At 46.8% G+C, this 14,150-nt stretch overlaps 1 long non-coding RNA gene across 1 annotated transcript; it reads left to right on the plus strand.

The window, feature by feature from the left end:
- Positions 1 to 879: 879 nt before the first annotated feature.
- LOC148219784 (uncharacterized) lies at positions 880 to 8,467 on the plus strand. Its single transcript, XR_015799288.1, has 2 exons — positions 880 to 1,141; positions 6,104 to 8,467. It is a non-coding gene; the product is annotated as an uncharacterized LOC148219784 (long non-coding RNA).
- The last annotated feature ends 5,683 nt before the right edge of the window (positions 8,468 to 14,150 follow it).

Below are 14,150 nucleotides of genomic sequence, written 5' to 3' on the forward strand. Positions count from 1 at the left end.
AGAAAAACAAATCCTCAGCTTTCTCTTATTGTAAATAGAACCATCTTTCCTTTTCAGTAGAAAATTTCAATTACATTTCATACTTAAATAAAACTGGGAGTTGATAAATATAGCTCCATATCGGACTGCACAGTCTAAGGGCACCTGACACTATAGGAATGGTAACTTATATTCAAGTATCCTATGACAGGTGGGCACAGTGTCATTCCAGAGGCAAGAGAAAGCAAAACACCTGAGTTTCCTAGGCAGTGGCCTTTTGTGAATATGTAACTTGAAAACAAACACATGTCCAAATATGCTTGATAGCAGCCATCATAAGTAGTCCCAAAATCTCCAACAATATGGCATGTGGTAATTCATCATAGCACACACAGCAACCTGCACTGCAGCATTTACAGAGCAGCAAAAGCAGCAGATTAGGTACATACCCCTGCTATGCTCAGCAGCTGCTGCATAGCTAACTACTCAGCCTCTGCAGGAAAGCAATGAAGGAATCAGAAGCGATTCCTGCCCCTGAAATGGGATGCCAATGGTTGTTTGGCACCAAAATCATCCTGTGTAGAGAGCCTGGTGCAGGAATGGCTAGAAGAGAGAGGCCATAGTCAAATCAATTTAGTCAGGCTGACAAAGCAGGCCTCAGCCTCAAGGGCATAGCAAGAGGGAAAGCACGTAGACTTGTGATAAGATGAACAAAGACAGACTGTAAAAGAAGAACTAGAAGGACTCTGTTAGCCATGAAATTGCAAAAGTGTAGCTATAAACTTAGCCGATCAGCATAGTGACGCATATGGCAAGGCAACCAATGATGAGCTTAGCTTTTGCAATATGCATGAGTTAATTAAGCACTGTATTTAATTGCCACTCTAATTATCAATAAACGAGACTTCGCAGATGACCGAATTGGTGTCCGTGTCTCCCTTCTCCGACAAATGGTGACCCCGACGCTGTCCCTCCGTCGCTAAAAAAGAAAACGGGGGAGAACGCGCCACGGTCGGTGAAGTTGAGTTTGGGGCCTGCTGCAACCGGGTCGGTGTCAAACGACGTAGGAAAGACACCCTCAGGAGCTACAGAGGTGGTCCTGGGCCATACGTGCTGCCGAAGCCGGAGAGTTGCAACGGCGCCGACGGTAAAAAATGGACAGGCAAGCAGCATATGATTTATTTATAGCACATATAGATAAGTTAGGGCTAAAAGAGCTTAATCCCAGGAAGGACATACCGGGGTTGTTAGCCTGGGGTTCTGCTAAAGGCTTATTCACTAACCCTCATAGTGTACATGAGTTAAATGAGTGGCGTAAGTTAGGGGATGTACTGTGGGAGGCAGTGTTAGCAGATGATAAAACGGCAAAAAAGTTAGGAAAAATTTGGCAAGTAGTTCATAACGCACTCTTAAAGCAACAGGCAGAAAAAAGAGCGGCACAGCAGGCAGTAGAGGCATATAAAAGAAATGCTCAGTATGGTGATAATGAGCCCCTTGCACCAAGCACAAGAAGGGTTGAAATACCTATTCTTAGAGACACGGCAGGAATGGCCGATGGGGCTAGTTGCACTTGGCCCTCTGCACCCCCCTCAGAAGAACTGGGGAATAATGCTGCTAAAGCAGAGGAGGTAATTGCAGAGAGCGAAATATCCCAACCTTGCGGCGTAGAATCCCCTTGTCGGCCTGAATCTAGCACCCCTAAACCTGCCAGTGAGCCAAATCCTGTCCCTAGGGCGGAAAGCGACCTGCGGGGGGAAGTGGCAAGGCAGAGGAGGGAGGCATGGAATATGCTAGCTAGACACGGCCTGGAGACTGGGGATGATGCCGCTGTAAGTGCAGTCAAAGTCTGGACCTTTCCTGTCACGTACACACAGGGAGTAAACCAACAAGGACAAGCTGTACAAGTAGGAGAGTATGAACCACTTGATTGGAAGTTGCTAGCACAGTTACGACAGACAGTGAGTCAGTTCGGGTTTCGCAGTGAGCCAGCTAAGCAAATGCTAGACTATCTATTCGACACATATTTATTACTGCCAAATGATCTAAAAAGCATAGCAAAATTAATTTTCACACCACATCAGCAAATGCTATTTAATGCTCACTGGCAAGCTCTTGTTGCCGAGGCAGTTGCAGTACAGAGGGGTCAAGGTGATCCCTTAGCCGGAATCACAGCAGACGAATTAATGGGAGTAGGTGCATTCCGCAGGTCAGAAACTCAGTTACTCCCGGGGGCTGACAGGGTTAGAGAAGCCATGCGTATCGTAAGAACTGCTATTGATCAGGTGAAAGATAGCTCAGGTATACCCATGTATATGGGAATAAAACAAGGAAGGGAGGAATCCTTTGGGGACTTTGTAGATAAGGCTACCGCTGCTATCGACAGAGCAGGAGTTCCTGAGTATATGAGAGGGGCGATGTTAAAGCAATGTGCGTTACAAAATAGCAATGAGGCAACAAAGAGGGTATTGTCAACTCTAGGAGCTAATTGGACAATAGAAGAAGCATTAGAAAGAATGGCACTACAGCCATCAGGGTCGCAGGTTTTCTTAATTAATGCACTAAAAGAAATAGGCTTAGGGCTGCAGAAACAAGCTGAATCCACACAGTCACAGGTGCTAGCTGCTCTTGCCCCGCTCCGTGCTTCCACAGCAGCACCGGCCGCAGCGAACAACCGCCGACCTCCTTCAACGCGATGCTTTAGATGCGGAAACGGAGGCCATTTTCGACGAGACTGCCGAGCCTCAGGAGTGTGGTGCCAAAACTGCCAAAACAACACCCACAACACGTCAGCTTGTCGCCGCCAATCGGGAAACTCCAGGCGGAGCGCGCCCGGCAGCCGCGCCCAGACACAAGTAGCCGCCGTAGCATCAGCGCCATCTCCTGTCTGCAACCAGCCACAACAGGGAGCCTGGGACTCGACTTGGCAGCCGCAATAAAAACATCATTATTAACAACACGCCCCGCTAAAGTCCCAACTGGAGTACAAAGCCCGGTAACTATTAAAGGACAAGCTTTTGGAGGACTAATAGTGGGACGCTCATCAAGCTCCATTTTAGGATTGTTTGTACTACCAGGTGTCATTGATGCAGACTACACTGGGGAAATACAAATAATAGTTTATACTCCTTTTCCTCCTCTAACGATTGAGGCAAATCAACGTATTGCTCAATTTATTCCACTTCCACAGTTGAGCCAAGGTATTCAACCACAAACACAAATTCCGCGCAAAGACCAAGGTTTTGGGTCCTCTGGTGTTGCTCTGCTCACAATGGATCTCAATACTAGACCCAAAAAGGAAGTGAGGTTCACCTATGCAGGATGTACAATAAAAATGATGGGACTTTTAGACACTGGAGCAGATACTAGCATTGTTTCTCCAGAAAAGTGGCCCTGTGATTGGCCATCATTACAAACCACGGATACCGTAACGGGCGTCGGAGGGTTCACCCTCGCAAAGAAAACGCCCCCAATAAGAGTTACTATAGATGGGCAGGACTTAGTAACTGTGTTATCAATAGTTGCATTACCGCCCATGGTACATTGTCTAATTGGAAGGGACATTCTAGCTCAGCTTGGGGTTGTTCTATCCAACGAGCACCCTTTGGGGTAATTGCCATTGCTTGGACTTTCCCAATCCCAATCACCTGGACTACCAATGAACCGGTAATGGTTAAGCAATGGCCTCTAAAAAGGGAAAGTCTAATACAAGCACATCAACTCGTGAAAGAACAATTTCAACAAGGACATTTAAAACTTTCCACAAGCCCATGGAACACGCCAATTTTTGTGATTAAAAAGAAATCAGGGAAATATCGCCTTCTACATGATTTAAGAGCAGTAAATGATCAAATGGAAGCAATGGGAGCATTACAACCAGGACTTCCCAATCCAGCCATGCTCCCACAACATTGGCCTCTTTTAATTATTGATTTAAAAGACTGCTTTTTTACTATAGCCTTACACCCCCAGGATACAAAAAGATTTGCATTTACCCTACCGGCAATTAACAGGGGGGAACCTGACAAAAAATATGAATGGACTGTTCTCCCACAAGGTATGAAAAACTCGCCTACTTTGTGCCAATTATATGTTGATGCGGCTTTGCAACCCCTAAGACTAAAATGGCCCGACACAATTATTTACCACTACATGGATGACATCCTATTCGCCCAGAAAATAGCATTTACAGATATTCAAATGCAGGAAATTCAGAACACCTTAGCAAAAGCATCTCTCATAATAGCTCCAGAAAAGATACAGCAATCTACACCATGGAAGTACCTAGGATGGACTATTACAAATCAAATCGTACGGCCACAAAAACTTCAAATTGCAACAAAAATCACCAATCTAAATGAAGCACAACGCTTACTAGGAGATCTACAGTGGCTCAAACCAATTGTTGGAATACCCAACTCTCTGCTGGAATCCCTCAGGCCACTGCTCAAAGGGACTGATCCAACCACACCTGTAACTATGACACCACAACAAAAAGATGCTCTCAATAGCATTATTCGCTGCGTCAATGAAGGATTTGTTTCCCGCCGGGATGTATCATTACCTATAAACCTCACTATTTGGAATACTCCTGATCATTTACTTGGAGCACTTACACAGACACAAAAGAAAACGGGGGAGATACAGGTATTAGAGTGGATAACTCCACCTTTACAAGCAAAAAGGACAATCAGTACAAAAATCGAACAAGTAGCTACCTTGATTCGTAAGGGTCGAGTAAGGATTCTGGAAATCACCGGAACAGGCCCGACTGCAATCCATCTACCCATGAAAAAGGAGGACTTAGATTGGTACCTCCTCAACTCTGAGGACTTACAAACGGCTTTGCTGGAAGCTGGAGCAGCAGTCAACACAGGACCGCTGACACCACGTCATCTTCAGTGGTTAGGAAATTGGGACTGGGTATCAAAGCCAACACGATCGGAACAGCCGATAGCAGGTGCTATCACAGCATTCACGGATGCCGGAAAGAAATCGAGGAGGGCAGCCATCACCTGGAAAGAAGGCCCTCGATGGAAAAAGCAGATAATAGACGCTGCTCCAGAGGACAGTTTACAAACATTGGAATTGCTTGCTGTTGTGTGGGCACTCAGTGAACTGCAAGGGCCTTTGAATGTAGTCACTGATTCATTTTATGTTGCAGGAGTAGCACAGAGAATTGAGGACGCCTCTGTGAAAGAGGTGCAAAACAAAAGACTCTATGAACTCTTACTGCAGCTAAAGCGAGCAGTAGGAGCAAGGTTTAAGCCTTATTGTATCATACACATCAGAAGCCACAAGTGGGATGTAGGCTTGGGTGAAGGCAATGCCAGGGCAGATAGATTGGTTATGAATGTAGCAGATGATAGGGGGATTGAGGCGAGAGAGTCACACACACGATTTCACCAGAATGATAAGGGATTGGTGCGTGAGTTCAAAATAGGCATACAAGAAGCTAAAGCAATAGTGAGAGCTTGTCCCACCTGCAGTCATCACAACAGTGGGGTGGGTCTTGGGTGTGGGGTAAATCCTCGGGGTCTAGAAAGTAATGAAATTTGGCAAATGGACGTTACACACGTAGCAGAATTTGGTAGGCTCAAATACGTACACGTCACAATAGACACCTACAGCAAGTACATTTGGGCTACCGCACAAACAGGAGAAAAGGCAATCCATGTAATAAGGCACCTAACAAGTTGCTTTGCAGTCATGGGAATGCCTAGAGAAATAAAGACCGACAATGGACCAGCCTATGTCGGCAAAAGAGTAAGCCAGTTCATGAGACTCTGGGGAATTAAACACATCACAGGAGTACCACACTCACCCACAGGACAAGCCATAGTAGAAAGAGCCAATGGGACACTTAAACAGTACCTACTCAAGCACAAATCCATAGATGATCCACAAGAAAGGTTAGCTAAGGTTCTTTATGTTATGAATTTTTTGTGTGTGTTTGGGGAAGAGTCGGAACCGCCTGCAATTAGGCATAGAAGGAAAAGGGAAAGTAACAAGAAAGAAAGCACAAAAGCATGGGTAAAATATCGGGATCCAAAGACAGGGATATGGAATGGCCCTGCTGAGGTAATATACTGGGGCAGAGGTTATGTTTGTGTTTCTACTCCCACAGGAACAGTTTGGGTCCCTGCTAGGTGGGTGAAACCCATCCTAAATGAGCGAGTTGGTGGAAAGATTCCTGAGGACACCATTAGCTCCAGACGACCGAGAGCGGATACAACAGAAGTTAACGGTGACCTTACGGCCCTATTTACAAAAACTAGCACCATATAAACGCGCTGTCCGCAAGGCACTACAACGGCCGCCACCGAACTGGGTGGAGTGGATCGAGTATCACGCCTACCACGCCTACCTGGAGGAACAACGCCTTAACGGTCGCCCTTGTTGCGCGTGTGGGAAAGCGTGGTGTGAAGCTTGGGTGGCTTTAAAGTGTGGGGGCTGTGGGGACTGCTCATGGGTAAGACAAAGAGCAGTATATAAATTGTGGTGCCAAGAGTGTCAAAGGGAAGACCAAAGACGCTCAAGCTGGGATGCAGCATTAGAGGGGGAAGCAGGAGTACCATTTGTACAAGTCCGGAGTGTATATGAAGCACCAGAACAGCTTATGTTAGCTTGGGCCCGGTGGGAAGTAACTAATTGGCTCTGGAGGCAGAAAATCACTGCAAAATCTTGCATTGTTGCTGCCAGGTGCATGACTAAAGTGCCATATCTACCTTTCCCTCGGGTAGGACCAGTTAAGCCAGGTACCGACCCTGAAGAAGTATTAGACCAGTGCATAGAAAAGGTAAAGCAGTGGCACATAGCAGCAGACAATCCAAAATACAGGAGGGAGAAGCCACGTAAGCAACGAAAATGATACTCATCACACTGCTTACGCTTACTAACTTTGCTTACACAAATGCTTTTCCAATGGAGTACACACCTAGAGAAAATGTATGGGTAACATTTGCTAACATAACAAAGCAAGAATCAATCTGCTTGAGCTTGGGGGGAGCGCAAAATCCTTTCAAAACTTGTCTTGTAGGATTGCCAGTTTGGAAACCAAAAGAGTTTGCAGGGTATCTTAATAATAGCAACCTACCTACAAAAAGGGATAATGATTTGTTGCAGGGTTGTACTTTCCCTAGTAGTAATCCCTCACAACACGATGGATGCTGGCAATGTGAATTTGTCCTAGCTTTAGGCAAAACCTTAGCTTCCCCTCCAGAAGAGATTGACCTCTTCGGAAGCACTAACGCATCAATGGGAAGAAATGCAGGAGGATGGTTTAGTTTTATGCCCCTAGAAGACAAAAACTTTGCCACCCTTAATTCGGCTCTTAGTAATCTACCAACAATACATACTCAACTCTACCCCAAATGTAACGGTAGGTACATCACAAAGGCAAGAGCACTACCCCCAGGAATATTTTTAATTTGTGGGGATCGTGCCTGGAATGGTATTCCAGTGAGGCCACAAGGGGGACCCTGCTATCTAGGGAAACTAGCCATGTTTCACCCCAATGTAACTACTCTCATGCAACTTGCAAGCAATGCAAATAGAACAAAACGCAGTTTACACGATCTTGACTGTACCGGCATAGGGCAACCACACTTTTGGAGTGACTTTAGACAGGTAGCAACTGCTGTACTCCTCCCTCACGCAGCAGCCAGGAAAGCTATGGCCCTAGCTGAACAGTTAGGGTGCTGGGCAAAAGATGAATTTAACACCACCTCTCAGGTGTTAGACATGATGGCCAGGGATGTCTCAAGTGTTAACCATGCAGTACTGCAAAACAGAGCAGCCATTGATTTTCTACTACTAGCGCAGGGACACGGTTGTGAGGAATTTGAGGGAATGTGCTGCATGAATTTGTCTGACCACTCTGTATCCATTCACAAAAAAATACGAGACATACAAAACAGACTACATGACCTAAAGGAGCAAAATGGTTGGGACATTGATGAATGGCTAAAAAGCCTGGGCCTTGGAGGATGGATTCGGACCATCATCAAGTATGCTATCATGATCTTAGGCGTATTCTTATGCTTAGCTTTGTTGCTTCCTTACTTGATAACTTGCCTGCAGAATTTCATTCAAAAAACTGTTAGCAAGGCTTGGCACACTAATCTTCTCGCTCAAAAAGAAAACGGGGGAAGTGTAGAGAGCCTGGTGCAGGAATGGCTAGAAGAGAGAGGCCATAGTCAAATCAATTTAGTCAGGCTGACAAAGCAGGCCTCAGCCTCAAGGGCATAGCAAGAGGGAAAGCACGTAGACTTGTGATAAGATGAACAAAGACAGACTGTAAAAGAAGAACTAGAAGGACTCTGTTAGCCATGAAATTGCAAAAGTGTAGCTATAAACTTAGCCGATCAGCATAGTGACGCATATGGCAAGGCAACCAATGATGAGCTTAGCTTTTGCAATATGCATGAGTTAATTAAGCACTGTATTTAATTGCCACTCTAATTATCAATAAACGAGACTTCGCAGATGACCGAATTGGTGTCCGTGTCTCCCTTCTCCGACAATCCTGAGTTGCTTTTCTTTTATTTTTTTTCCACAAAAACCAACAGGCACACCCACAGAGAGTGGTAAGCCTATTGTCTTTTCCTCACTTTGAGCCACCCTCTGTGGCTTAGAGACAGATGGTTATGCTTTCGCTGGATTAATTTCACCAAAGGCTGTGGTGCTACAGTGACTGTATCTAACCAACTTAAATAGAAATATGAAGAGAAATAACGAAATATAGCATAATGAGAAACAAAGCTTGTCAGGCGACCTCTCTTTTAAGAGATCACCTTAAGATTGCAAGCCAGAGGAGTCTCTGCTATCACTCTGCAGATACAATCTCCAGAATTACAGTGCCTCCTTGACCATGAGAAAACTATACATGTTCATAAACAAAATTGTCTCAACCTACATTTCTAAACAGGATTGCTCTTTTACAGTAGTCTTATCAAAGTTTTTCTAGAAAACGCTGCTTGCATAAGAAATTTCACAGCTTTCACTGGCTTTACCACTACAAAAAAAAAATTAAAATAGCCAAAAAGGAGTTTTAAGGATAAAATTTTACGGTTTCACCAGTCTAATAAGAAAAAAAGATAAAACACAGACAATAGAGATCTTCTCAGGTAGAAACAGTTTAGTATGAAACCATACCATGCTCTCTTTTTTGGTTTAACTTCACATAATCTATGCATGTACTATAAAATATGCCATTCTTTTTGATGAGATCATATATGCACAAAAATTCCAGCATTACCAAATTATAAATTTGAAGCTACTGAAAACATTTGTGTCAAAATACTTTGATTTTACTGAGCTTGACTTAAAATACTTGATACTTTAGAGACACTTACTGTTCCATCTCACTGGCCCTTTGATAAATTACAAGGCAATTCTCTTTCATTTTTCTATTTACAGAAAGCATCTGTGTTCTCATGTTAAAAATAAACCCACTGTATCTTCAGTCCAAGGTCATGGCCTTTTAGAAACCAACAGAGTATCAAAGCAGGCCCTTCCTGACCACATGGTATCTCCTTGTTTATCCATAATTATGACAGCTACGAATAATGAAAATGTTTTAAAGCCAAATTTTGTGTTTAGAGATTCTTGTATAGAAAACACTGTCAGTAAATACTAAAATAACTGTACAGGTGTAACACCAGATTTGATTGCCTGATTAGTTCTGCTTTTCCATGGGAGATATTAACTCTCACCATCAGCTGTGCCTACAGGCACAAACATAACACAAGCATCCCCTGAAATTGTTTAAACAGAAGAGAACCTTACCGATAAAACAGAGTGTTTACCTGTAGAAACTGTAGAACCATCGGACTATAGAAAGGTTCTAGAAAGGAAACACGAAAGGAAACACAGCAGGTCACAAAGCATGAAACAGAAACACTAGTGAACCCAAAGTGGATTACAAAGATTAAATCATATTTTAGAATGTAGATATTTTTCCACTACCCAATTCATCCATCATCAGCATTTCTGCAGTAAATATCCACTCTAAAAAGCACATGTTAAATGGGCCGATACTGCATACACAGTATGCACTCATTATTTTACTGAAGATTATTTTACATGTGTAAACACTTCGCAAACAAGTTAACTGGATAATGAGTCCTACTGAGTAATGCTGTACATAAAAACTGCAGAATCTGAACCTGGACCACGGCCAAACCTGGGGAATGGAGTAGATCTGATTGAGGACATTGAGTATTTAGTAAGATTGATGATAGCATGGTGTTTGAGGTTTGTCAGGTTGTATTCTGACTCTGTCAGTGGTTTGGGTTTGTTTGGTTTCTTTTTTAATACTATATTTCTATTTTAATTTTTCCTAGTAAAAAACTGTTATTCCTATTCCTGTATCTTTGCCTGAGAGTTCCTTAATTTTAAAATTATAATAATTTGGAGGGAGGGAGTTTACATTGTCCATTTCAAGAAAGGCTCCTGCCTTTCTTAACACCTGTCTTTCAAACCAAGACACTGCCAAAAAGTTCAGAAACATTCCCTAAACACTCAGCTAGCAAAGCTCACTTTGCAAAGAGCTGACATGTGGTCTGAATAAAAATCAAAAAGGTAAATAATCCATGATATCCATGGGCTGAGGTAAACCAAATTTCTGTATGTTGCAATATTGCACTAAATTGCTCTGCTTCTGACCCCCCAGCCCTATGTGGAATAATTCAACATGTTCTGAATATGAGTTGACTCTAACTGAGAGATCTTTCTCTTTTGTTCCCCATAGGGATATAAATAGCAATAAAGATTCATCAATCAATAAGTATAGTTTACCAGCAGGTTAAATTGAACTTACAGACTCTCAGTGTGCTTTTATGCAGTCCAGCTGTAGTGAGAAATTAATAGCTTTTTGCTGATTTTGGCTGCCATACTTGATCAAAATCGAAAAATCTCTTGCAATGGGACTGATTCTCCAATGCAAGTTGATTCGTGTGTTGCAGCTTTGGCAGAAGTCTTGTCATTAACAATGTTTATACAAGTACATACACTTGGGGAATTGATTAAATGTTTAATCCATGCTAATTGTGAATTTTATGTAACTTTGCAACATAGCTGTTGATTATGGAAGATGCCTGATACCTGCCTGCCATGTTAAGCATGGCATAGCCCTCAGCATACTGCCTGACTCACACACTTCTTCAGACAGTGGACAACTGTTACCAGGAATTGCAGAATCACAAAGCCCATGGACAGTGTGTAATGGAAGATTTTGCAGTTTGACTATTTAGATTGAAAGCATATCAAATTCAGTAATTTTTCTTCCGCTGTCCTTCAGGTCTATGACCACAATCCTTACACATATATGTGAGTCAAAGCGTAGAGGGGGTTTGCTCAGCACTGTAGAGTTAAATGATGGAGACATGAGAATTATTACTTAGATTCTAAGAATTTTTGCTGCAATTGTCACATATGCCATAGATGTGAAGCTGGGGCTGTGCTAGACTTTGCGAACTGAATGATGTGTCCTAGATTCTGCATGCATGTCTTTCTCTGCAGCCAGCTGTATCTCTGAATGTGCCCGACATGGCACTTCACTCGTGCACATGCGGGGCTTTTAGAAAAGGTACATCTTTTAGGGAGGCGCGGAGATCCCCCGTAGCGGAGGAAGGCCAGAAGCGGTGGGCAGCAGGCCGGCGGCGAGGGGAGCTGTCCGTGGTGCTGCCGACACCACCCCCCCGGAGCGCCCCGCCCCGCCCCGCCCAGGCCGCCCCGCCCAGGCCCGCCCCGGCCCGCCCCGCCCAGGCCCGCCCAGACCGGGCCCACCCAGGCCCGGCCCGCCCCGAACCCGCCCCGAACCCGCCCCGGCCCGCCTCGGCCTGCCCCGCCGGGAGGCAGGCGCTGGAAGCCTGACGTGGCGATGCAGAACTTGTTTGTTCGCCGAGGCCTTTCCAACTGTTTTTAAGGTGGGGGGAAAAAAGAAAGGAAAAAAAAAAGAAGAGAAAGGCAATTTAGGCGGTGGGATGGAAACATCAGAGCTGCGATTCGTGGCTCAGTGAGGTTGTCGGCGCCGCTGCGCCCGCTGTCTCTTATTAAGTGTCCCTGCCAACTGAAAAAGCAGAGGCAGGAGCTCGCAGCTCATCCAGGGGAAGGGAAGGAGGGGCGGCCACCTCCGCCTCCTGCTCCTCGAGTGCCGATGGGTGTCCCGAGAGGGCGAGGACACAGCGCCGGGGGGAGAGGGGGGCTCTGCTGACACTAGCCCGGCAGTGCCGGGACCATTCTCCTTCTCATGCCCCGCTCTCGTTAAAGTCTTTTGCTACCTTTGCTCCTCCCCTGCCCCTGCTCCCCTCGTGGCGGTCAGGCACTGGTTAAGACGCTGCTGCTCTCAAGAGAGAGCCTCGGAGAATAAAGTAATAGACGAATATAAAAGATGGAGAGCCCGCCCCGCCGCTGGCCACCCTCCCGGGAACCAGGCCCTCCTTGCCGTCGGAGAGCTACGCAGGTCGCTCCGCCCCGTCAGAGCGAGGCCGGCGGTGACACCGGGAATACGACAGGCGGCACCAGCGGGGAGGAGAAACCGAGAGCTGGGAGCCTCCGCCTTATCCGCGCAGGTGGAAGCGGCCTCGGCGACAGTACCTTGCGGGAGCCTCTGGGCCCGGGGCCGCGGGCCGGGCGTTCCCATGGGCAAGGCGCTCCCCGAGGGCCGGGATCGCCGCCAGGCTCGGGCAGCGCGGGGCGGCCGAGCGGCGGCTGCGGAGCTGTGCGGGGCGCCGCGGGCCGGGACATGGCGCTGCGGGCGGGAGGCGCGGTGGCGGATGAGCTGGCCAACGCCGCCGCCCGCGGGGACCTGCAGCGCCTCAGGGAGCTGCTGGACGGAGCGGCGGACCCCAACGCCGTCAACTCCTACGGCAGGACCCCCATCCAGGTAGGGAGGCGGACTGTTGACAGCTGGGCGAGGGCAGCGGCCCTCCGTGCCCTGCCCGAGAGAGGGGCGGCGGCAGCCTCGGGGCAGCAACGGGCCCGCCGGTGCCCCGGAGGCGGCCGCCCCCGTCACTGTGCTCGGCTGCTGTCGAGGCGGCGTGGCACAGTGGTTCTTCTCGCCCCTCTGGGAAGGAGAAAGTCTTCTCCGGTGACGGCCGCAACAGAGAAGTTTTAGTCTTAGCAACCCTTTGCTTTATTTGAACCAACTGAGATAGGATGACTCAAATCCGAGAACTTTAATGCTCATCTCGCAATAAACGTGGAATAAAATGCAACAACTCACGTTTGCAGAAATAATCTCCCTTTCGTTATACCTCGTCTTCAGCTTTATATGACTGTTAGTATGTTTTGTCTCCTCTCTCGTGGAAACAAAAGAGTATTCGGTGACTTTCACGAGTGGGAACACCCGGTCGCGATAACCTTGCCCAGCTGACGCTGCAGGTAGACAACGAGCAATCCCTGTGGGGCACGTCTGCCCACATTTTACACTCGCGAGAACGTGTAGGTAGACTTACCTCCCGGAGGTGTAGTAGAGATTAAATTTATAAAGGCTGAGTTAATTTTCGAGGTAGTTCTGGCCAGGTTTTTCTTAAAATTTTAAAATAAAACGAAACGGGAATAATCTGAGAAGCTATATTTAAGTTTTACTGCCAGTGCTTGCTAAACGCTCTTCTACAAAATGTCGGTGGAGCATTCCACTCGAAACAGGCACGTTGGTACTGCCCTGGACACGCGCGTCAGGCAAAAGGTTAATTCAGTGGGTTCCCTGCATTACGCGTCTCCCCTTGCCAGGGACCCTCTGGAGAAGTGTCACGGATGCGAGCGGAGTGACGGCGGTCCCCGCGAGCCGCTGCACCGGCGCGGTTCCGCGGGGACCGGTGCAGAGCGACTTGGGGCTGGACATGTGTTTCTGTGGGAGTGCGTCGGGAGGAGGGCGAGCCCCTTTCCTCGGCTCGTCTGCTCCGAGCCTACCGATCCCGCCGGCTCCTGTCGGGGAGCAGCCCCAGTGTGCATCCACACACTCCGACCCCGACAGGTTTCTCGCACCTCTCTGCCCCTCCTGTTCCTTCCTGTCCCCTGGCGTGAATAAAGGAGAGTTTTCCAATGCGGCACAACTCCACCGACAGGTACATGCTCTGCACCGTTCGTGATGCGTCCGAAGCCGATCTCTATGCCTCATCCGCGGATTTTCTTCTCCTTTCCACTGCGGATGTCCATTCCTTCCGAGC

Source organism: Sturnus vulgaris, chromosome Z (assembly GCF_052056855.1).
Source record: "Sturnus vulgaris isolate bStuVul1 chromosome Z, bStuVul1.hap1, whole genome shotgun sequence".
NCBI classification, from domain to species: domain Eukaryota; kingdom Metazoa; phylum Chordata; class Aves; order Passeriformes; family Sturnidae; genus Sturnus; species Sturnus vulgaris.